The 6,000-nt window shown below is 39.8% G+C and overlaps 1 protein-coding gene across 2 annotated transcripts in view; it reads right to left on the bottom strand.

Annotated features, from left to right (window-relative positions):
• Positions 1-4,772, bottom strand: part of pdzd7a (PDZ domain containing 7a) — a 106,261-nt gene extending 101,489 nt beyond the window's left edge. The window contains exon 1 of one of the 2 annotated variants that reach the window (XM_041209585.1): positions 4,564-4,770. The gene's annotated coding sequence lies outside the window, so the exon portion shown is untranslated. Of the gene's footprint in view, positions 1-4,563 lie in introns of both variants that reach the window. The other variant, XM_041209587.1, reaches the window with a different exon arrangement.
• Between the last annotated feature and the right edge of the window lie 1,228 nt (positions 4,773-6,000).

Genomic DNA, 6,000 nt, shown 5'->3' on the forward strand with positions numbered 1-6,000 from the left:
TGCCCGCCGACCAAAATATCACGCGAGTGTGTGATGATGTCAGGACGCTCGCCCAACGTCATTGCTTGTCATTTTATGCTTATTCAGTTCGGGCGTGTGCTCACTCAACAAGCTAAAAATTCTGGCCAATATTCTGGAATAGTGTGTGCCATGAAAGACAAGATGGTGCTGGAAGGGAGTCCTGGACCAAGGGAGCTGCCCGACAACAGCATTTTAATTGGCTCCTGACCAGGTGACCAGGTTTTCTGTAAGTGCAGCAGAATAGCTCCTAGCCTGAAAGGAACAAAACCTAAAACCCCTTGTTCCTGTGTGTGGAAGATTCCACAAAGAAAAAAGCTCCTGGCCTGCAAAGAGAAAACATCTAAAAAAAAATTTTTCCTCATGTCTCTATAACCTCTCTGAGGAAACCCCTCTGAAAAGGAAAAGGGGAAAACCACTATCAGAGACATTGAAAAGCAAGTTCTCAACAAGTGAACTAACTACTGAAAGTGCTGGAAGACCAATTTGTCTCATCAACAAGAACTGAAAGGAATTTGGATGACATCGATCAAAATTAAACCATCGAATCCTGTACTCCAGTTTGGTGCTGTTGAACTGCTTTATGCTACCCTTAAAATCCATGTTTTGTGTGTCTTATGTGTTTTGTGTGTGTGTATAGAGATTTAAGAAGGGGATAAAGTTTAAATTATAGTGTTAGAAGTTAGCAGTTCATATTTCTTTCTTTTGCCACGTGTTATAGAGAATTTGTTCAATAAACCGTTATTTACTTATTAAATTTACAAATCTGATGCTCATATTCTGTTAATCTAGATTAAGCTGTTAGGTAGAATTGGGGCAATCCGGTAGTTTGGTCAAACGTTTCACACTTGTCATGGCTTGGAGAAGAGTGGGGCTTGATATTACAGTGCACTGTCCCCAGTGAGTCGTGACAATTATAGAGTCATCACAATACAGAAGGAGACCATTCACCAATGGAGTCCATGCCAGCTCTCTGAAGAGCAATCAAATCAGTCCCGTTCCACCCCTACCCCACCCATCCCTATAGTTCTGCAAGTTTATTTCCTTCGAATCCCCATCCAATTTCCTTTTGAAATCATTCATCATCTCTGCTTCTATCATCCTCCAAGGCAGTAAGTTTCAGGACATTATCGCTCACTGCACACAAGATTCTTCCTCGTATCCACGCTGCCTCTCTTGTCTAACACCTTAAACCTGTGTCCTCTAGTCCTTGTCCTTCATCTTATCTGCCCAAAGAATTTCCATCCTTATTATATCACCATGAAGATGAAAATCACAGGAAACAAAGTTCTGCAGTGTCCCATGTGTTGGCAGGATTACAATTTGTAGCCATTTACGCAACAATATTTTTTGTTGAACTTTAAAATATTACTTGGATCACATTTTTGATTACTAAGGAATCTGACTGTATATTCATTAGATTAACAAGGAATCAGTCATGCCTAGCACAAGACTAGGAGGGATTGGGTCATCATTAGAAATGGATGGCAAGAATGAGGAGTTCCCCACTCTATTCACTAGGATCTGACATATTTCAATTTCCAGCAATGACAACTAAGCAAAGGGAGACAACATCACAGTGTGGATGAGTGAAGGACACAAACCAACAAACTGGCTAATTTTATTGAAGGAGGAAGTATATATGAATGTTGCTGAATCTGAGGTTATTAGAGCTATATAAATGCTCATATATTTCATAATATTTATGCCACACAAATGCCAGTCAATGACTATCTCCAACAAGACCAAATGTAACCATCTCCTCATGGCATTACCATCACTGAATCCCCCACCATCAACATCCTGGGGGTTACCATTGACTAGAAACTTAGCTGGACCAGACATATAAATATACTGGCTACAAGAGCAGGTCAGAGGCTGGGAATTCTGCAGCAAGTAACTCACTTCCTGACTCCCCAAAGCATGTCCACCATCTCAAGGCCCAAGTCAGAACTATGATGGAAATACTCTCCATTTACCTAAGTGATTGTGGCTTCAACAACACTCAACAAACTCAACACCATACTGGACAAAGTAGAGTGCTTGATTGGCAGCCCATCCACCACCTTCACTTCCTCCATGCACAGTGACAGCAATGTGTACCATCGATTAAATGCATTATAGCAGCTTGCCAAGCCTCCTTTGATAGCAGCTACCAAATCAACGACCTCTACCACATAGAAGGGTAAGGGCAGCAGTTGCATGGGAACACCACAAACTGCAAATTCCTCTCCAATCTACACACCATCTTGACCTGGAACCATATTGCCATTCCTTCACTGTCGCTGGGTGAAGATCCTGGAATCATTTCCTAACAGCACTGTGGGTGTACCTATACCAGTTGATCTCCAGCCATTCAAGAAGGTGGCTCACCATCACCTTGCTAAGTGATGTTCACATCCCAGGAAATAATTTTAAAAAGGAACTACAACTGTAAACCCCATGGGCAGATAACTTTTTGTGCTCAGAGGACTTTCAAATCCACACCTCTCCATCCAAAGGCTGAGCGTCACTGCCTTCTGACTGAAAGAATATGGGTGAGGCCCTCCAACAACATAGTAAACAGTAATAGCTCACCTGAAAGTTGAATGATGATCCCTTTACATAGAGCTATTTGTTTAAGAGAAAGTATTAACAGCACTGTGAGGTCCAAAATGACAGGTTGGGTGACAAATTAGTATTAGAAACTGACTGTCATCACTATCTGCCAACATTGTATGCACCTGATGCGCATTGTGATTGGTGTGGGCCAAGCTAAAAGTCTTCGGACCCAACACCCAGGCATTTTTTTCATCTCCAAAGCCATCAGCATTATTTTTGGCCTTAAATTCTCCCTCCTCTTGGCTTGTCCTGCTTGTAGCTACTCCTACCAGAAGATCCGCTGTTATGGTATGTCATTTTTGTCTGTCTTGCACCATCCTCTTGCATCCCTTGTAGCTCGACTTCAACCACTCTGTGACGTCCTTCATCCAACTACGCCTAGGTTGACCCATTTTCCTGCTGCCCTCCACTTTGCCCTCCAGAAGAAGAGCACAACAAAGCAGTGTACATTCTAAATTATGGATTATTAATACATTTCTAAAGAAAATATTCATTCAGGATGTTGAAATGGAAATTTCTTTCCTAAGTTTGGGCTGATGCACACTTTGCCCAGTACTGTGCTGACATAGATGAATGTTGTTTTTGGATGAATTAATAAAACAGCTCAAGAAAATGAAATACTTTCACAATCAATGTCTATCAGAATACATATATTCCAATGAGACCCATCAACACACTGCAGCCAGGATAATGGGCTGGACTTACTCATGGGAGTATTTTTTAAAATTGTGATTAGAATTATGTGTTGCAAATGAATAATCCATCTTGTAAAATTCACTTTAGATGATTCTGGGAAATATCCTTCTATTTGGTTGTATCTTAAACATAATCCATTGGACCATGTGTAATATATATATATATATAATATATATACAAACACGCACCTACAGTGGGATGTTAGTCAGCTGTTAACAAGATAATGTTATCAAGCACGATTTCCAATTGTTTATGATTTGTGAGACACTGGAAGGCTTATAAAACAAAAACAAGTTCAATGACTCAATAAATAATGTAGTATTGCATTGCTACTGATAAAGTTATAAATAGAAGCTGGGCAAAACTCTTGTCCCAGCAAATGGTGCCTGCTCCAGTGGTGAATTTACCATAATAACTAATCTGCCAGTAGAATTTTGAGAGTGGGCTATTCATGGAACTTAACCTCCTTGAAAACTCCTTCCCTAGTAACAATACTGCAATAAAGGAAACAACGATTTATAAAATTCTTTCTTAGGATGTGAGCATGGCTGGAAAGGCCAGCATTACTTACTACTTATTTACCAGTTACTTGTCACTTATCAGCCCAAGCCTTGCTGCACACAGACACGATATCTGATGAGTCATGAACAGTGCTGAACACTGTGCAATCATCAGCGAACATCCCCACTACTAAGCTAGGGAAGGTCATTGATGAAGCAGATTAAGATGGTAGGGCTGCAGCAAGATGGGACAGAGGCAACAGAGAAGAAAAGCTAAAATAAAAATACCTGGAAAAACTCAGCAGGTCTGGCAGCATATGCGGAGAGGAACACAGTTAACGTTTCAAGTCCATATGACTCTTCGGAGAGGAACACGGTTAACATTTCGAGTCCATATGACTCTTCAACAGTTGAAACATTAACTGTGTTCCTCTCTGCAGGTGCTGCTAGACCTGCTGAGTTTTTCCAGGTATTTTTATTTTTGTTTTTGATTTCCAGCATCCGCAGTTTTTGCTTTTATCTTAGAGAAGAGAAGCTACTCATAGAAGGAAAAGGAAGCGAACTCTCAACAGAAGACCTTTATCATTTAGGCTCTTGTTAGTTATTTGGGGTGTTTTAATCTCCAAATCTGCGAGTCTGCACTCACTTCATATTAATTTGTTCTTTTGAGACTTTAATCATTCAGGCAATAGGAGATAATCTAGTGACGTAACTTAGAAAATGTTTATTGAGCAACAAAAGGTATTACCTAACAAGGTTAGGCAGCGCCTTTACTGGTTTACGCAGTTCTTGCTTCCCAGTTCCACACAGGGCACAAAGCGACATGTGGTCTTCTCTCTCTCTCTGTCTTTCTCTGTCATTTTGTGATCTTCTGTCCGCAGTAGAAAAGAAACTTCTTGTCTTCAGTTTAAAATTCAGCACATGCCTGGCAGCTGAGAGTGTGCGCTTTTTAACTCTTTCTTGGACACAGCTCGTGTGCATGATCGTCTGTGTTCCTGATCTTTGATTGGTTTGGACAGTGCATAATTAGGCCCTGATTGGTTTAGGTGGTGTGTTATCAGTTTCTGATTGGTTTCTTAAGGGTGATGGACATCTACTGATGTCATTTCTTGTTGTCTCCTGACTGCCCCTATAATGTGTCAGTTACTGGTGGGGCCGTCCACATTATTATAACTTTTCTCCTGTATCATTAAATTTTATGACTTTCTACTGAGATAAGGTAGTTAAAGTAGTTTTGGTGTCTGCTTGTTTAAGATAAAAGAGGGTATGATGCCAGTAATACTAAATGATTGGGGTCATCATCCCAAGTGCCTAATTGATGTATAGGTATCAAAATTGTATATCCTATAGAACTTTCATTAAGATAGGTTCTTAGCAGTGTGTTTTGGTTGAGAGAATTGCTTGTGGTGTGGAGTTCTAAAGTGACTGCTCGGACATGGTACAAGCTAATTAAAAATTGTATAAGCGTATGAGTGGCATACAGCCTCAACTGATACAGAAATTACAAAGTTGTTTCATACATAAATTTTATACAAAGTGAATAGAAAGTCAATGCACAAAGATGATCAGTGCGTTAAAGCTGAGTTAGCAAGATATACTTACAAAATACAGCATGATACATTTGATTGAATGAGTACAAAGGACTACATGGCTATAAAAACTGATTACAGAACTTAATCCTTAGCAAAGGATGCATAGGGCTGTTATATAATTTTACAGAAAGTGACTGTTTGTCTTTTAAAACATTACAAGTTAAAAAGTACATTCATTTAGGACATAAGACAATGTTTGAAGCCTCATAGCTATTTTACTTCATCTTAGGGGAATACAAATTGATGTGTTAATTGCTATGGAATATAATGGTTCCATATTCTGATCTGCTCAACCTTGACTGACTACACAGCACTTGCTTCAGTAATTAAAATATAAAAGAGTACCTTGCACAAGCCTAGGGCCATGTGGTGTAATTCGCTTGTCAGCTACAGACAAAGAGTCAGTCGCCTGGTGTACGCGTGTCCTGCATTGATTATAATTAAGCAGCATATAATATTAGGCTAATTGATTAATATACTTCAACAAGTTGATCATTGCACATAACTAAACTAAAACTAATTGTTAAACATGGACTTCCCTTGAGAGTCTCCAGAGAGCATTTCCTGTACCTCCACCTCAACCTGCAGCATGA

The sequence above is a fragment of the Carcharodon carcharias genome, chromosome 17 (genome assembly GCF_017639515.1).
Source record: "Carcharodon carcharias isolate sCarCar2 chromosome 17, sCarCar2.pri, whole genome shotgun sequence".
NCBI lineage: Eukaryota > Metazoa > Chordata > Chondrichthyes > Lamniformes > Lamnidae > Carcharodon > Carcharodon carcharias.